Below are 17,262 nucleotides of genomic sequence, written 5' to 3'. Positions count from 1 at the left end.
TTCCCATAGCAAGTACCAGTTAGTAACTACTTGGTCATTTCAGCGTCATTGCCTAATTCATGAATAAGAGAGTACAGCTGAATTGCAACTCTCCCCATCATGATATAGATGTGGGCACTTTATTCATTATAATCATTTGTAGAAATGCCTGAACTTCAAATTCAAAACAAGATGGCATTAGAACATCAGGAAGCATTGTTCTCTTTGTATTCCCCCATTAATTTGGCTGTCCCATGTTTTTTTTTTTTCATTTGAAGATGTTAATAAAATCATACACTAATAATAACTAATATAAAGGGTATTAATCACAATTCACTACCTAAGATGAATAAGCAATATAATTTTATTTCTTTGTAACTGGACTGACTTTCTGTCATTAGTCCTAATACAGTGCATACCAGAAATGTAGTTTCAGCTCTGGTTTCTCTCCCTCCCTCTCTCCCTCAGGAGTCTAATTTTGGGGAAGGAATATCAGGGTGAGAGGTAAAGAATTCTCATCTTCCTCACTGTGGTCCATAGAGCTGTCCTAAGTTTCTTCAAGAGATCCATCTAGAGCCACGTGATGGCTGCTGAACTTTTTTGTCCTATCTCCTTGAAATCTTCAGATTCAACTGCTCCCCTTGCCGTGTCATCAGCACTCCAGAATAAGAAAACAAAAATGTTCACATTGTGATTTTTGTCTTAAATATAAAATGCAGCTGTATTTCTCATTTCTACTTTTAATATTTTTGTTGTTGTTTTTCACCTTTGTCTGGATATTTACTTATTCTCTTATTTATTTAATCTTTCTACCTATTTTGCTTTTAGATGTTTCTTTGATAAATACCATATGGCCGAGTTGTTTTTTTTTTTTTCCTGAGGTTTCTTCCCCCCCTCCGCCCCCGAGGGATTTTTGTCATTAAGTGTCATATCTGATATGTTTGTCTTAATTTCTGACATGTTCAAGGCGTTTTTTTGTGTTTTTTAAATTCATCTTTGCTCTTTCATTATTTTTTTTTTTTAAGAATTTTTACTGACATCTCTTAATTTTTTCCTTCTGTAAGTTGGAAAAATATCTATTGATTGTTCCTACATGTCCACCTTAAAAGATAAAAAAGAATTAACATGCAGTTAATGACTCCTTTCTTCCACACTGCAGTTTTTGTTAATATGATGTTGGTATTATATTTAGGTATTGTCTCGCTTTTAAAAATATAAATGGTTTTGTATCTTCCACTGTTTCTTTAATACAATGATTCTGAGGCACCTATGTTTATTAATCTTAATCTTGGAACACACTGTGAGTTTTTTCTTTTCAAGAAGCATCCATTACCATTTGGAAGCCCACATTTACAAATTGATTCTAGATGTCTTTTCTAGTTCTGTATCTGAGTATCCAGTAGCCTATTGGCTTTCTCTGCACTTAGTAGAGTCATTTCAGACTCAGTTTATCCAAAACACAGCTCTTCATGTTTCCCTTCATATGGTCTGCCATGTGTGTTCTTGTTCTCATTGGTTTCAGCCCCCAAACCTGTCTGTTGTTCTTCAGTTCTCTCTCTCCCTTTAACATCTCCTCACTGATTTCTATTGATTCAACATTCTAAATACCTGTGAAAGTGATCCTCTTCTCTCTATCCTCACCTCAGTTCAATCATGGTTATTGTCTCTTTCGAGGGTGGTGCAATATCTTCTGACTGATTTCCTTGCTTCCAAACAGGACTTCTTCCCAATCATTCTTCATAAGAGTGATTTTTTTTTTTTTTTTTTGAAACTCAATCTTGATGGTGCTACTTCTTATGTAAAACCCTACAGTGACTTTAGTGGCTGTTAGAATAAAATCCAACCTTCTTAATATGGCCTACGGGGTGAGATTTGTTTTTAAATTTAACTCATTTTCAGCCCTCACCTCTGCCCTCACACACACTCCACAGTCCCGCTATGGTTACTTCTCTTAGTTCTTTGAACATGTCATGTTCCCCCTGACCTCCAGGGATGTGAACACTCTTCACCACACTTTATGCCTCATTAACTCCTCCTAAGTCTTCATGTTTCAATTGGAGGTCACGTTTTGGGGGTGAATGCTGCTCTAATGTCCCAGAATTTTATACTCCCTATACAGGTAATGCTCCTGAAATTTAATTTAATTTGTGTATATATCCCCAATTAAAACTCAATGAAGGCAAGGCCCTTATCCATGTGGTTTATCAGTATATCCCCAGAGCCTAATCTAGTGCCTGGCATACAATAGGCACTTAATAGTTTTTAGAGGAATGATCTCTCAGCATTGGCACAGTAAATGGAGTTCTGTGATATTGCTGTTTCCGTGGTTTTTACATGTGTTGTCTGATCATTTCTAAGCATAGACTTTATTTATCTGGTATGTTAAAGACACTTTTAGACAGTGGTCTTAGTGCATTTCCCATTTTATCTTCATTTTTCTCAAGCAAATCACCTGTCTAAAAAGGTGTAGCTACCAAGGATTCAAGCAGATTGTTTAAGGATAATGGACAGCAAAATTTCTCCTGTTTCTTACCACTTAGCATGTTGCTCCATATTTATGCCCACTGACTAAAAAATTGCATGATAATCAAAAAAATTTACTTGACCATCTGCAACAGGACTCAAGTGAGAAACCATATAAGACAGATTAGACCATTGTTTGGGTGCTGCTTTCTTACTCATTTTAAATGAGTTGTTATTTCTAAGAATTATAGATTTGATTCAGGTATAGTTTTATATCTCTCCTTAAAGTCATAGATGTTTTATCACCAAAAGGGCACAGTACAAACTGTCTAGTGCATACAGATTTACCCAGTTCAGTCCCTGGCACAAAAAGAAGTACTGAAAAAATAGGTAGTTAAAATCTGTTTCTCTCTTCGCTCATGTCAGTGCTGCTTTTAATTCTGCACTAACAGAATTCACTGTCATCATGGAGGTGCCGCAGGTTACCTTGGTCAGTAAAATATTTACTACATACGATGCCCTCTCTCATTGATACAAAGCCTATGAAAATATGAAAAAGTAACACTTGAAAGTAAACCTTCAGATTCTATGGGAGGCTCCCCTCCTTTCTTAGAAAGCACCCAGACCTATGTTTACTTTAAAACAGTAGTTCCTAAATTTTTTGCTTAGGACCCTCTTTACCTCTTAAAATCTGTGAATACTCGAAAAATCTTTTGTTTTATGGATTATAACTAGCAATATTTATTTTTACTAGAAATTAAAATAGAAATGTTTTAAATACGAAATACCGAAGTACTCTTTTTATTAGTTGTCAGAGTGATTTTACCATTACGTAGGTTCTGGAAAATTCCTCTATACACCTGTGAGACAGTGAAAGTACAAAGGCAAATGCCATTTTAGTATTATTAAAAGAGCTCTGATCTCATGGTTCTCTGAAAGGGTCTTGGGAAAGTCTAGAACTTTCTTGATCACACTGAGAAATACACTTTAAATATATTATCACTTGACACTTTCCCAAGCATTACAATCTTTTCTACATTTCTATAGCTTTATGAACATAATCTATTGTAATAAATAGTGGAAAACTATTTCCTAAAGTAAACCATATGACATTAATAGGCTTAATATGTAAATATGGCTGCCTTACTCAATTAAGTTGGAGAAAAACTCAAGCAAAACTTAAAGCCCTTCTACATCGCAGGACTTCTCAGGACCTCTATGACAATAGTTTGTGTTAGGAATGTTCAAGTATGAGATATCATATTCAGTGCTCTTGAAATTTACATTATTTGACTGAAAAATTTTAGAACATCTTATGGGAATAACGATACAAAAATAAAGAATAAAATAATCTGAAATTTATATAATATTTCCACTTTATTTTTCAAATACCCTCAAGATTGGGTATTTGCCTACTTTGTTTAAACATCACAATTCAGATATTATACTTACACAGTTTTGCTTATGGATTGGAAGAGTTCACTTGCATTTTGTCTATTGGTTAATCAGGTTCCTGTTTTTAAATCTCTCTAGCACCTTACTTCAGGACGTTTTCTAATCCATTTGTCTTAAGTTTCCAATAATTTCACTATTCCCTACACTTACCGACGCTGTTGAAAAGCTAAAGCCTTAAGATTAAAGGCTACAGTTGTTCTTTTCATCCATCATACTTGAGTTTGCTTTTAATAATACAACTACTGGGAGATGGAGATACATTGAGCAGGGAAGGGTAGTATGCATCCTTGCAATAACAGAGGCTTTTCTCTTCCCCCTCTATTACTCTCTTCCTTGTGAATGTTTATTCAGGTAGATAGGTTCTGGATATTAAATGAAATGTAGGAGAAATATCATTCTCTGCCTTCTCAGTAGTTGTCACCTTCACTACTTAGAAAAATTATTTTATTTAAGGGAGAAATGACCAAATGTAGTTGAATGAAACCCAAGGCACAATTTTGGCAAGTAACTCCAGATGGCTGTACCCTAAAGTTTGTTGTTTTTTTTTGATTTAAGTATCTTGTGATTTTTTTAGTTTAAAAAACCTAAATAGGCTCATTCTCAGAGCTGTTCACATGATAGTGTGCATTATCAATTGCTAAAAGCAGGGTGGAATGTGCAGGATGCCCAAATATACCTAATGATGTAAAATTTAATAGGAGACTATCTCAAACTAGAATATCTCAAGTTACATTTTAGATAGCGTTGTTCTAGATTGAAGTGAGTTATTCTACAGTTGTTTAATCATGGGGAAATTAGGTTTTTTGTTGTTTGTCTCCAATTTGTTGGACTGCTGGAAATAGACTTTAAATTATTTCATTATGGGTAGAAATATATTAGGACAACTATTGCTTTGATTCACCAATATCTGTACATATTACAGAAATGAAAGGGAGAAAATGTTCTAGGTTTTCAAGTTCTGTAACTATAATACCACTTAATTCAAAAGGAAATACTCCATTTATACTCTACATTAGATTGATGAATTAGATTGATGAGTAAGTACCTACTATTGGAAAACTAGCTAAAGTGTGGCCAGTAATTCTCACTGAGTTGAGTGTGCACAGGTTGATTTCAGATTTGTGAGGGGATTGGTTCTCTATCGCAGTCTTTGCAAACAGGGTCTGAATCCAACTGACTAGAGCCGGAGAGCGTGGCAAGGCACTTCATATTCAATATATAGCCCTATAAACAGAAGAAAAATGAGCCTTGTCCAAAACTCTTACCTCAGCACCCACTGGCAAAAATAAAATGTAAGCTAGGGACCAGGTCTCTTTGAAGCTGATTTAAAAAAAAACCCTCTCTAACAGGCCTCTGGTGGTTGCAGATATCGATCGTCAGAAAGTAATCTGTTCAGGTTTGGGGGCATGCCAGTACAAATTGTGGAACGCATTCCTTCCTCTCCAAGGACATGTCGAGCTTTTTATATTGTCTGTACTGGTTCACTTGTCAGCTGTCTACCCTATTTGACATGAATGATTTTCTACTTTTTGTGGATGTGTAATTAAATATATTTTAAAACTAGGAAATTTTATTAATACGGAATCTTTAGCTTGAGTCAAAACATCCTTTTCATCTTTTTTAACCCTCATTTTTCTTCCATAATCATTATTTGATTCCCTCTGGCTGCCTGCTACTTATTTGTAGTAGTACCATTCATCCATTGAGACCTTTCCATCTGTCACACAGCTCTGCTTTCTTTCCCCAGAAGCTTTATTCTCCTACTGTGCCATGTTTACGTATTTTTCTTTTTTGTTTAATAGTTGAATTGAGCATTCTTTTGTACAGGTGTTTTCATCTTTTATTTTTTATTATTTAAAAAAATTATAACAGGCAAATGATGCTGAATTAGGTAACAGTCACACTCAGAAGGGCATGTTTGCCAATCTTCAAAGACTGATATAATTTTTAAATATTCCGTATGTCTTCATTCTGATATGTAAAGGTAGAAATGAGGTAGGTCCAATACAATTCTAAATGTGAAGTAAAGGTGTAGGAAATGCTTCAATCAGTATTTGCATATGGGTAAACAGTGATACTGAGATTTTTATCCTCCATGTGTTTATTTATATTTTTGTTAAGGGTAATTGCTGATTAAAGGCTTATTTACTGTAAATTTCAATGCATAGAAATACTTAAACATAAAGATCAACATGTGTGGATGCCACTTCACCTCAGAGCTTACTATCACGTTTTATTCAAAAGGAGGTATCTTTCAACTAGAGAACAGATTCTAGGGATATGAAGATAAATGCAAGCAATTGTGAGACATTAAGCTAATGAAAAGTCTCCATTTTGCTAACATTATTGGAGAAACCTTATTCATTCTGTTATGGTTATGGCTTGTTGTGCCCATTCAAGTGCAATATCCTTTAGCCCCCTTTCCGAGGTTAGCAGATGCTCAAGTCCACATCTCAAACTGCCACTGTTGTACATGGCAATGAACTCACTAAAGGAATATATGCTGAGCAAGAGGGACAGCTTCTGCTGTCAAGGGGCTAACAGTCTATATGAGGAAAGGAGAATAGTGACTTTGCACTAAAGCATCACTCAGTGTGGCACAGGTCAGTGAGTATATATTTGCTGAGGGGTAATAGATTACGCTCTGATCACACCTGGTTAGAGTCAGGAAAGAAAAAAAAATCCTGAAGTAATTTAAAACAGTGTTTCAAGGAGATCAGGGGATAGAATGGAAGGATGATACTAGCTAGCAATCGGGAAAATAGTAGGCAGAGAGGGAGTAGGTAGCTCAGAAGCGAAGTGTGCAGGCATTTGTTTTTGTTGTTTTGTTTTATTTTGTTTTTGAGAGAAATAAGTGGTGTAACTGAAAACCTTAAGGATTATTGAGCAGCTGACTGTATGTCAGTTCCTGAACAACCAAAGATGATGAGTTAGAATCCTTGCCTATCAGAAACTTATAATCTAGTAATGGATATAAGACAACTATGTAAATCATTATCTTATAGCTCAAAAAGTTATACTATTTTTTTTCTTGAACTATGATAGAGTATCTTGTTATCGAAAAATCTTTGAATGGAGCACCGTATAAAAATTGGAGGAAACACAAAAGTAGCCTATTAACGCATTGTAGAGAAACCAAAGTAGGCAGGTTTTGACGGGCTAAAGTGTTAGGGAAAAGGAAAACATATTGAGGTGAAAGTGACATTCTGTGACAAAGTTCCCCTAGAGGGATTTGCAGATTCCTAAACTTCATTCACCAAATGGGATTTCAGGAAGTCAGGAAAAATAGGCAGAGTTTTTGGGCACTTGATATTGTTGGGGAGACAAAAATAGGAGAATAATTCCTGCCAAGAAAAAAGGACCTTGAAAATAATCTAGATTTAGGGTTGAGAACTCAGAAAGTCTGTGTTCTAGGAATAAGGGCAAGTCAGAAATAAACTAGATGTCAAAAATTTTGAAAGTCAATCTCAAATCTTCTCAGCTCCTACTAAGAACAAGATGATTCATCCTACTCAAAGTGCCTACCTGGAGGAAATAGTATAGCATTGTACGGAGCATTGAAATTTTTATACTCTGTATCTGGACTTCAATTGGAAAATACATCCCAGGAGAGATGAAAAAAATGCACAAAATCCCAGAAACAAACAAACAAAAGAAAGAGGCCTACAAATAATGAAATACTGAAATTTAAGGCATGTAACTTAAAAATATCTGTGATTAATACCCTTAAGAAAATAAAAATTTTCTGGAGTACTTCACGTAAAATTGAATCAACATATAGGAATCACATAAAAGTTATATGACTATAAAATAAAATCACTGAAGTTAATGACTTAGTAGGTGGTTTTAACAGTTTATAAGCATAGCTGAGAGAAGACTAATGACCTAGAAGATAGGTCAGTAAAAAATATGAAGACCTCAGGATTTCAGTGTCAGCCATCATAAAATGGTATGATTTGAATTTACCATCTTACCTTAAACAACTGCAAAACAGGGAAAAGAGATATGAAACAACTATTTCCAGATATTTGAAAATAGATACAGAACTGTGACTGGTGAGAGAATGAAAACAAATGAGCTAAGCCCTGCAATCACTCTTGCTTTCTGCGTGAAAGCAATTCTTGTCCATAACAAAGGATGGGGAAACAAAACAGAGTCCAGCAGTGTCTTTGAGTGAAGGGACAGAGATGAGAAAATGTGGATGCTGAGCTTGCTAGAATTTGCAAGACATCAGACATTTCAGAGCTATGCAAGAAAGAATTTCAGAATAGGTATGGTCCAATAGAAATCTTTGCATTCATAAGGTAAAACTACACAAGTCTAGATAAAAACAAATCCCAAGGAAAGAAACTTTCCTGGGGAACTTTAAGCCACAACATTTCCACAGCTCATAGAAGGCAGTAATTGTTGAAGTTTCCATCAGCCAGCACAGAGTTACATTATTGAAATTATGGTATTGAAATCACAGTGAATCTAGACCCACTCTAAAAGTCAAATATATAAGTAAAGCTTCAAAATGATCAAATTGGGTTACAAATAACTGTTTTCTAAAGGAAAAGCCAAAATATTTAAAGGGAATAAATCAAAATCCAGAATTCAACAGTATAAAGCTCATGATACATGATATCTAAAACAATTTTGCTAGACATAAGTAGAAACAGAAAATGTGGACAATATGAAAAGAACCAAACAGAAAGATTAGAAAGAAAAATATATAAAATCTGAAACAGAATTTTCAAGGGATGGGATTAACAGGAGATTAGACATTGTAGGGGGAAAAGTTCAGCAAATTTGATGACATAACAATAGAAATAGCCAAAATAAAGCACAAAGAGAAGATAAAACAAAATGTTATGTAGGACTCAGTACTTGAGAGTGATTATTAAACAGTATAAATTGGGTGCAGTTGGATTCTAGACAGAAGGAGGGACAGACAATATTTTAAAAAATAATCTCTGAAATATTCCACATTTAATTTAAAGAGATATAAACTCTCATATTTAAAAATGTGGCAAACCCCAAGCAGGATAAACCTAATAAAAACCACACCAAGAACATTATAATCAATTTGCTAAAACAGGTAATAGAGCAGCCAGCGGAAAAAATACAGAGGGACAAAAATAAGAATTATAGTCACTTCTCATCAGAAATAACAGGACCCAAAAGACAAAGAAAGACATCTTTTAAAATACTAGAAAAAAAAGCACTGTTAATTAGTAAATTTATACCTAGTGAAAACATCTTTTAAAAGTGAAATAAAATTAAATTTTTTCAGACAAATAAAAGCAGAGAGAATTCATCACCAGCAAACCTGCACTATGACATAGGTAAGGAAGGTCACTCACAAATAAAATGATAAACACATGGAAACTTTAATATACAAAGCAATGATGAGCCCTGGGAATAGTATGTAGATAGAAAATGAAACGGACTTTTCTCATTTAAAATGTTTTGAAAGATAACTGAGTTTTCAAAGGATTTTATTTATTTAATTATACTGTATTGTGGGTTTTATATCATAAATAAATAATACATGACAATAATAGACAAATGAAAGGAAAGAAAAAAGGGAAGTATACTCTTGTGAGATTCTGATATTTTCAAGAAGTTGTATCATATTATTGAAAGGAGCACCTGAAGGCTGCTTGAATACTTTCAACCCTAAAGCAACCACTTAAATAGAGCTACCACACAGAGGAAACAAAGGAAAAAAGGAATAAAACCATGTGGAACAAATAGAAGATGAAAAGCAAGATGTTACATTAAATCCAACTGTATTGATTATTGTATTAAATGTAAATGGCTGAACAACTCAATCAAAAGACAGTGTGTTTCAGACGAAATATACAACCAAGACCCATCCATAAATTGTCTCCAATAAATTATAAGAAAGCAAGAATACTATGTTAAAACTAAAAAAAAATAAAAGTAGACAATGTAAATTATGATGGCTACAGAGGGATATTTCATAATTATCAACAGTTGACTCCATAAGACATAGCAATTTTAACAATGCATGCAATCAATAATGGAACTTCAAAATACATGAAGCAAAAGTTGACAGATTTAAAAGGAGAAAGATACAAATCCATGATTAATTGATAGAAAAAATGGAAAATTTATGAGTATATAGAAAATTTGAAAAGGAACTCAATTAACTTCTTATAATTGATATCTATAGAACACGTCACTCAACAACAGCAGAATTCATATTCCAGACCATAATGCAAGCTTCATTGAAGGAGAAAAGAGTGTGGTCTCTACTCACATTATATTTAACTAAAAATCAATAACAGAAACATATCTGAGAATTCTCCAAATATTTACAAATTAAACACACATTTACAAATAAACCATAGTTCCAAAAGTAATCACACGGGAAGTTAGAAATTATTACTACTTATTTTAACTGAATGGAATTGAAAACACAACGTAACAGAATGTGCAGGCTCAAGCAGCACTTAGAGGGAAATCTATAGCTTTAAATGCTTAAGTGAAGAAAGGAAGTCTAAACTAAGCTTTCACCTATGAAACAAGAAAAAGTTAAATGTAAAACAAACAAATGGATGAAATCATAAGGAAAAGATAAGAAATCATTGAACTAGAAAACAGACAAAAATAGAAACCAAATATTGCTTCTTTCAAAATTATCCATGCTCAAGGATATAGAGACAATTCAAAAAAGAGTATTAGATACTATATGGAAAAAATAATGAAAGGCACCACATGTGGAATTGGAGCTGCAGAAAGACAGCACAGATTGGGAAAAGCAGTATTTGAAAACATTGTGCCAAGAATTTTCCAAAACTGTTAAAAGATTTAAAGTCACAGAGGAAAAGGCTTTAAAAAACACAAACAGGATAAATAAAAAGAAATCAGTACCTAGTCACATCACAATAATACTACTGCATACCATGATAAAGACAAAGAAAAAAATTTCAGATAAACAGGAACTGGGAGAATTTATCACCAGCAGACCTACATTAAAAGAAATAATAAAGGAAATATATTTTTAAATGTTTATTTATTTTTAAAATTTTATTTGACATACAACATCAGTTTCAGGTGTACAAAATAGTAATTCTACATTATATACCTTCTGAAGTGATCAGCATGATGTCTAGTCCATATGTCACTGTCCATAATTGTTACAATTTCGTTGACTATATTCTTTATGCTATACCTTCCATTTCCATGACATATTTATTTTATAACTGGGAATTTGTACTTCCTAATCCTCTTCACCTCTTTCACCCATTCCCTCAGCACCTTCTCCTCTGTCAATCATGTTTTTTTCTCTGTATCTATGAGTTTATTTCTGTTTGTTTGTTCATTTGTTTTATAGATTCCACATGTAAGAAAAATTGTATGGTATTTATCTTTGTCTGCCTGATTTATTTCACTTAGCATAATACCCTGTAGGTCCATCTATGTTGTTGCAAGGCAAGATTTCATTCTTCTAAAGTGATTGGTTTTTTATTTTCATTTTTTAATTAAAGTTTATTGGGGTGACAATGGTTAGTAAAGTTACATAAGATTCAGGTGTACAGTTCTGTAATACATCATCTATATATCACATTGTGTGTTCACCACCCAGAGTTAGTTCTCCTTCCATTATCATATATTTGATCCCATTTACACTCATCCACCACCCCTCTTCCCCCTTATTTTGGTAGAAGGTAAATGTACCCAGAGGGAACCACAACAATGCACAAATGATTAAAGTGCAATGAAAATGATAAAATTTTGGTTATTTAAAAATATTGTTGTGTACAAGAAAAAAAAAAAATATATTAAAATGATAAGACACATGGAAGAGAGTATTAAATAATATAACCTAAAAGTCTTGTCACTTCCAGAAGATAGAGAATTACCAATTTATAGTCAAAACACATGTTGGTAATGTTTACATTACCCTCTTAAAGAGGAGTCTTAAAAATTTATAACCAACATACTAACAGAGGGGAAAATGGAATAATAATAATAATAATAATAATAATAATAATAATAATAAAACAGCCTTATTCCAAAATACAAGAAGGAGAAAAATAGAAATCACAAGCTAGATAAATACAAAGAATAGAAAGATGGCAGATTTGTATTCAAATATAGTAATAATTTTATTTAATATAAACAGATTTAATTAAAAGACCAATGTCAGATAGGATAAAATATAAATATGTGCTAATATGCAGATCTCAAAAGATGCACCATAAATAAAAGAACCCAAAAGGCAGAAGGCTCATGTTTAAAACCTGTTTTAACTATTCCAATTAAAAAACAGTGTGAATTAAGGCAAAAACTATTTCTAAAGATGAAGATTTCATGATGATTAAAGGATCCACTAGGAAAACAAAACATTTCTAAATTTATATACAGATAATTATATAGTATCAATACAGACAAAGCAAAAACTGAAAGGAACATAAGGCAAAATAAAATATTACAAAATCTTATCTGGAGATTTAATATACTTCTCTGAATCACTGATAACATAAAGAGACAAGAAATTAATATAACAATAAAAGTTATGAAAACCACAATTAACAAATTCATCTAATTGATCTATTTAGAGCACTGAATCCCAAATAGCAAAATATACATATTTCCATAAAACAGGTCTAATTACATTTCAAAGAACTGAACTCAAATTCATTAACAAAAGATATGACTTAGAAAATGCCCAAATGTTTGGAAACTAAGCTCTGTACCTCTAAAGTATCCACAAGTTAGAGAAAACATGAAGGAAATATTATGAATTGAATAATCATGAAAATAAAAGACTGAATATCAATGATCTTAGTATCTATCTCAAGAGACTAGGAAAATAATAAGAACTAAACCCAAAGAAAATACCAATAAAGAAATAATGACAATATGAACATAAATTAAAAATGGAAGAAACAAATGAACAATTGAAGAAATCAACACGGCCAAGAGTTGGTCCCTTCAAAAGAATAATGAGACTGATAACCTCCCAAGATTGGTCAAGGAAAAAAAAGGAAAGAAGGTACAAAGTACCAATACCAGGAATAAATAAAGGTATATCAACAGAGATCATCATAATATAAACAATTATCAATCCTCATAATGTGAACAGTATGACATTATATTAGAAAATATGTATGAAATTCAAATTCCTGGAAAACTACAACTTGTCAAACTACATATAAAGAGTAATATAATTATGTATAGTATCATGTCTATTAAAGAAATTGAACATGCAGTTTACAAACCTCTTGCAAAAATCTCCCAGACTAGGTAACTTTAAAGGAAGACATAAAAACAATCTTACACAAAGTTTCCAGGGGAGGAAAAGATGGAATACTTTCCATCCCATAAATATGTATTTTAGGAGACTGGCATAAACTTTATACTCAAACCTAACAAGGACTTCACAAGAAAGAAAAATTACAAACCAATCTTTTATGCACATAGAGAAGAAAATCTCAAATTCAATGTCAGCATATAAAGTGCAATAGCACATGAACGTTTTAATGCACACAAAAAATTAAGATTTTTTTCAGGAATCTTAAGTTTGTTCAGTATTCAAAAAAACTAATCTGTGTATTTTACTCCATTAATCAAATAAAGGAGAAAACTCGTATGATCATTTCAAAAGATGAAGAAAACCATTTGATAAAATTCCATACTGATTTATGATAAAAACTCTTAGCAATCTAGGAACAGAAGAACACTTTCTTAATCTAAGAAAGGCATTGACAAACCTTATAATATTGGGAATATTGAATTATGGACTAAGCTTCAATATCTTCTATGCTAGATCCAGCAACTCCACTCCTAAACATATCTACTTTCACAGTGCATATATCTGTACCAAAGACATGTAAAAGAATTTTCAGAAAAAGACATTATTTGTACTAGCTTCTAACTGGAAATAACAGAAATGTTTATTTGCAATAAAATAGATAAATACATGGTGATGTATTCAAACAATAAAATTTTGTACAACAATAAAAACTAGCAAAATACTGCACCATGTGAAAATGTGGATGAATGTCACAAACATAATATTGAACAAAAGAAGCCAGGCACGTAGTGTGCAAGTAATTCCATTTGTATGAAGTTTAAAAGCAGAGGAACTATATATATTGATGGAAGTCAGAATAATAGGTTCATTTGCAGAGAGTAATGACGAGAAAGTAGCATAAGGGTGACTTCAGGCCTCTGGCAATTTTTATTTCTTGATCCAAGGAGTGGATACGTGGGTATATTCACTTTGAAATAGTTAATCAAAATGTATTCTTATGATTTGCGCACTTCACTGAAAGTCTATTTGCTATGGACTGAATTGTCTCTACCCCAATTCATGTGTTGAAGCCCTAACCTCCAATGTGATTACTTTTAGGGATGAGAGATAATTAGGTTTAATTGCGGTCATGAGAGTGGGCCCTCAGGATGGGATTTAGTATTCCCATAAGAAGAGACAGCAGGCAGTTTCCTGTCAGTCTCTCTGTGCCATGTGAGGATGCAATGAGGTGATTATCTGGAAGCCATGAAGAGAGTCTTCTTCAGAACCTGATCATGCTGGCGCCTCATCTTAGAATTCCAGCCTCCAGACCATAAGAAAATAAATTGATTTTGGTAAGTCCCCCAGTTTATGGTATTTTGTTATGGCAGCCTGAGCTAAGACAGATATTTTACTTCTATAAAAATTTTAGTTATATAAGAAAGTAGAAGAATGTATTTTGACAAGTTTTAGGAATGGTAGAAAGATATAATACAAATAATGGTAAGTGGAGATAATATCACAGAAGAAGTGATGCTTTGGATAGTTCTTGAAGAAAGAGCACCAAAAGTCAGCAGTGGAGAGTAAGCTTGAGGTATGTTAGAAATCAGTGCTGGTACAGGGCTAGGGATGCCAACTTTTAAATTTGAATTTCATATACATGAGAATATAAAATGATTAAAGATTATTATGCATGAATAGGAATATTCCATGAAGGAAACTGCACACACAGTGGAGACAAGGAAATCTTATGGAACAATGCTATATTAGTTTAAATGCAATAGATTTGGAATGTTGATTATGCTGAGTTTAATGAGTGTAAATAATCATTGATTTATGTTCTGTGTATGTCTTTGGTGTTTGTTTTTAGAAATCACTTTTGCCCTGGTTCTATGTTGTGTTTAATGATCCCAAAGTACTTTATAATGGTGTTATCTCCTTGATATAGTGGACATTTCTTTGAGAATTAAGACATTTAAAAATGACCCACAAGGACATAGCTGATGTCTAAGATCTTAGGAGCCTAGCTGAAAATACCATTGTTACTAGGTCATTTTTGAAGTAGCCATCTGTCATGAAGATTTAATTACTGTGATTATTGTCATCGTCCCTCATGTGTGTGGAAGCAGACAACAGAGGGAAAATCAGAACTTTGAACCATAAAAAGATAAATTTGCTCCTGTGTAGATAAATGTAGGGGCACCAGGAGTGCTGTCAAAGTTGTGTCAAAGATGCCTGGAGGTAGCGTTCTATGGGTGGAATGTGGACTTGATATGGCTAAGTTAGAAGTATACTGGCTTCTGCAAGTATTTCTGTGCTTGTCACAGTGCTGACGAGCCAACCGACATTGACGAGATACCAACAGACAAAGTTAGATGATACATGATTTCTTTAATGGCAAGACTATGAAAACATAGATGTGGAGAATGCCTGAAAGCAGGACATAGATGGCAGTCTCCTAGGGGGAGGTGTTGCTTTCCTGACTCTCAAGTTCCCCACATGGAAGTACACAACAGCCATTGCACCTACCTTATCAGAGTAAGGACCTGTCATATTCTTTAAAGACTCAACTCTGAATCTTTCTATGCATGGGTAGAAACTTGAAATAAAACTTTCTGATCCTGTATCACAATACTCGCAGCATACTCCTGACAAAATTCTGCAGGATGACTTGAGTCAGAGGTCAGTTGCAGGCACGCAATGAATCAGGCCATCTGAAGTAGGGTTTGACTTCAAACCTGGAGTCCTGTCCCCACTGCAACCATGAATCATGTACAACATGTCAATTACAGCCAGTCGACCCAGTGACTAAGTCTGTCTCATTATGGCAGATTCATCTGCTTGTCTAGCTAGGAGAATGACCGTTTACAGAGAAGGTGCTCAGTGAAAGATTTGTTAAATAATTGAACAAGTGTAGTAAAAAGATCATTGAATACGTTTTCCTGGGAAGGAAACTGAAAGCTTTGGGTACACAGGTGTTTTCATGTCTTCTTTCAGTGCAAGAGCATTATTTTGGACAGGTAAGGAGAATACCCTGTAGAAAATCCAGAAACAAATCCATAATATTACTTTTGTGGCCCATGGCTGACAATTTCAGACAAATTGCCACCTGATTGATGATGGAATTCTTCTTAAAACATCAGAAAGAATATATTTTATAATAGACTCACTGATCTGATTAAAAAGAATTTAAGAAAAGTAATTTCAACCAATATTTTAAAAACTAGATACTGCTCAGTTTAATAAGTATAACATATGTGTAATACTGGAGTCACGGAAGCAAGCGTGAACAAATGTATAGCCTAGTAAAAAATATGAAACTATGTCAACAAAGTGCCCAATAGTTCCAAGGAAGAACCAACAGAGGATTGGGATACAGAATAATGAATATTTTTATAGTATATTTTGTATATATATCTGTGTATATATATATATATATATATATATATATGAATATTTATGTATATACTTATAAATACATGTAAGTATAAATACAAGTACTTATATATATACTTATAAATACACATACGTATATATTTAAGTATATATATATACACTTATACAATCACAAATACATATACACATACAAATCATGCATATGTATGTTCACATATTATATATGAAATGGTAAAATACATAAAGTAATAACATTATTGGCATCACCGAATTTGATTGGATTAGACTTATGATTAAACGGATGACTAATCCTTGTTCATAAGAAACATCTAATTTGTAGCACTTGATGTTGAGAAAGTATGCTCGTATATGTTGTGAATCCACAGCCTACCAAAAGGAAGATGTGCCTTAAACTGTCCTATTTTCAGTAATAGGACAGATCCAGTGACAGAGTCAATGATGAAGAAAAGCAGTGTTGTTACACACCAATAATCTAGAATATATTCATGTGGTTTCACTCTCATAGTCTCTCATGAGAGGGAGAAAGAAGTGTGATAAGTTCTACTGTTTTTGTATAAGAACTTATACATAAAATATAAGTCATATCAACCTTGAGAGAAAATCATATTTTTATATTAGAATTTTAAATAGTCACATGAATGCATAACCAAATATGGTCACCTTATAATTTCAGCCAGTAGTGTCCAAAGAATCCAGAG

The 17,262-nt window shown here is 33.2% G+C and overlaps 1 long non-coding RNA gene across 3 annotated transcripts in view; it reads left to right on the top strand.

Annotated features, from left to right (window-relative positions):
- LOC109453591 (uncharacterized) overlaps positions 1 to 17,262 on the top strand; it is an 876,632-nt gene that overhangs the window by 387,061 nt on the left and 472,309 nt on the right. The gene's annotated exons all lie outside the window — the stretch shown is intronic.

The sequence above is a fragment of the Rhinolophus sinicus genome, chromosome 2 (genome assembly GCF_057876585.1).
Source record: "Rhinolophus sinicus isolate RSI-liver-muscle chromosome 2, RSI-T2T, whole genome shotgun sequence".
Classification (NCBI taxonomy): Eukaryota; Metazoa; Chordata; class Mammalia; order Chiroptera; family Rhinolophidae; genus Rhinolophus; species Rhinolophus sinicus.
Note: the sequence above shows the minus strand (reverse complement) of the source record. Positions and strands in the feature narration are given on the sequence as shown.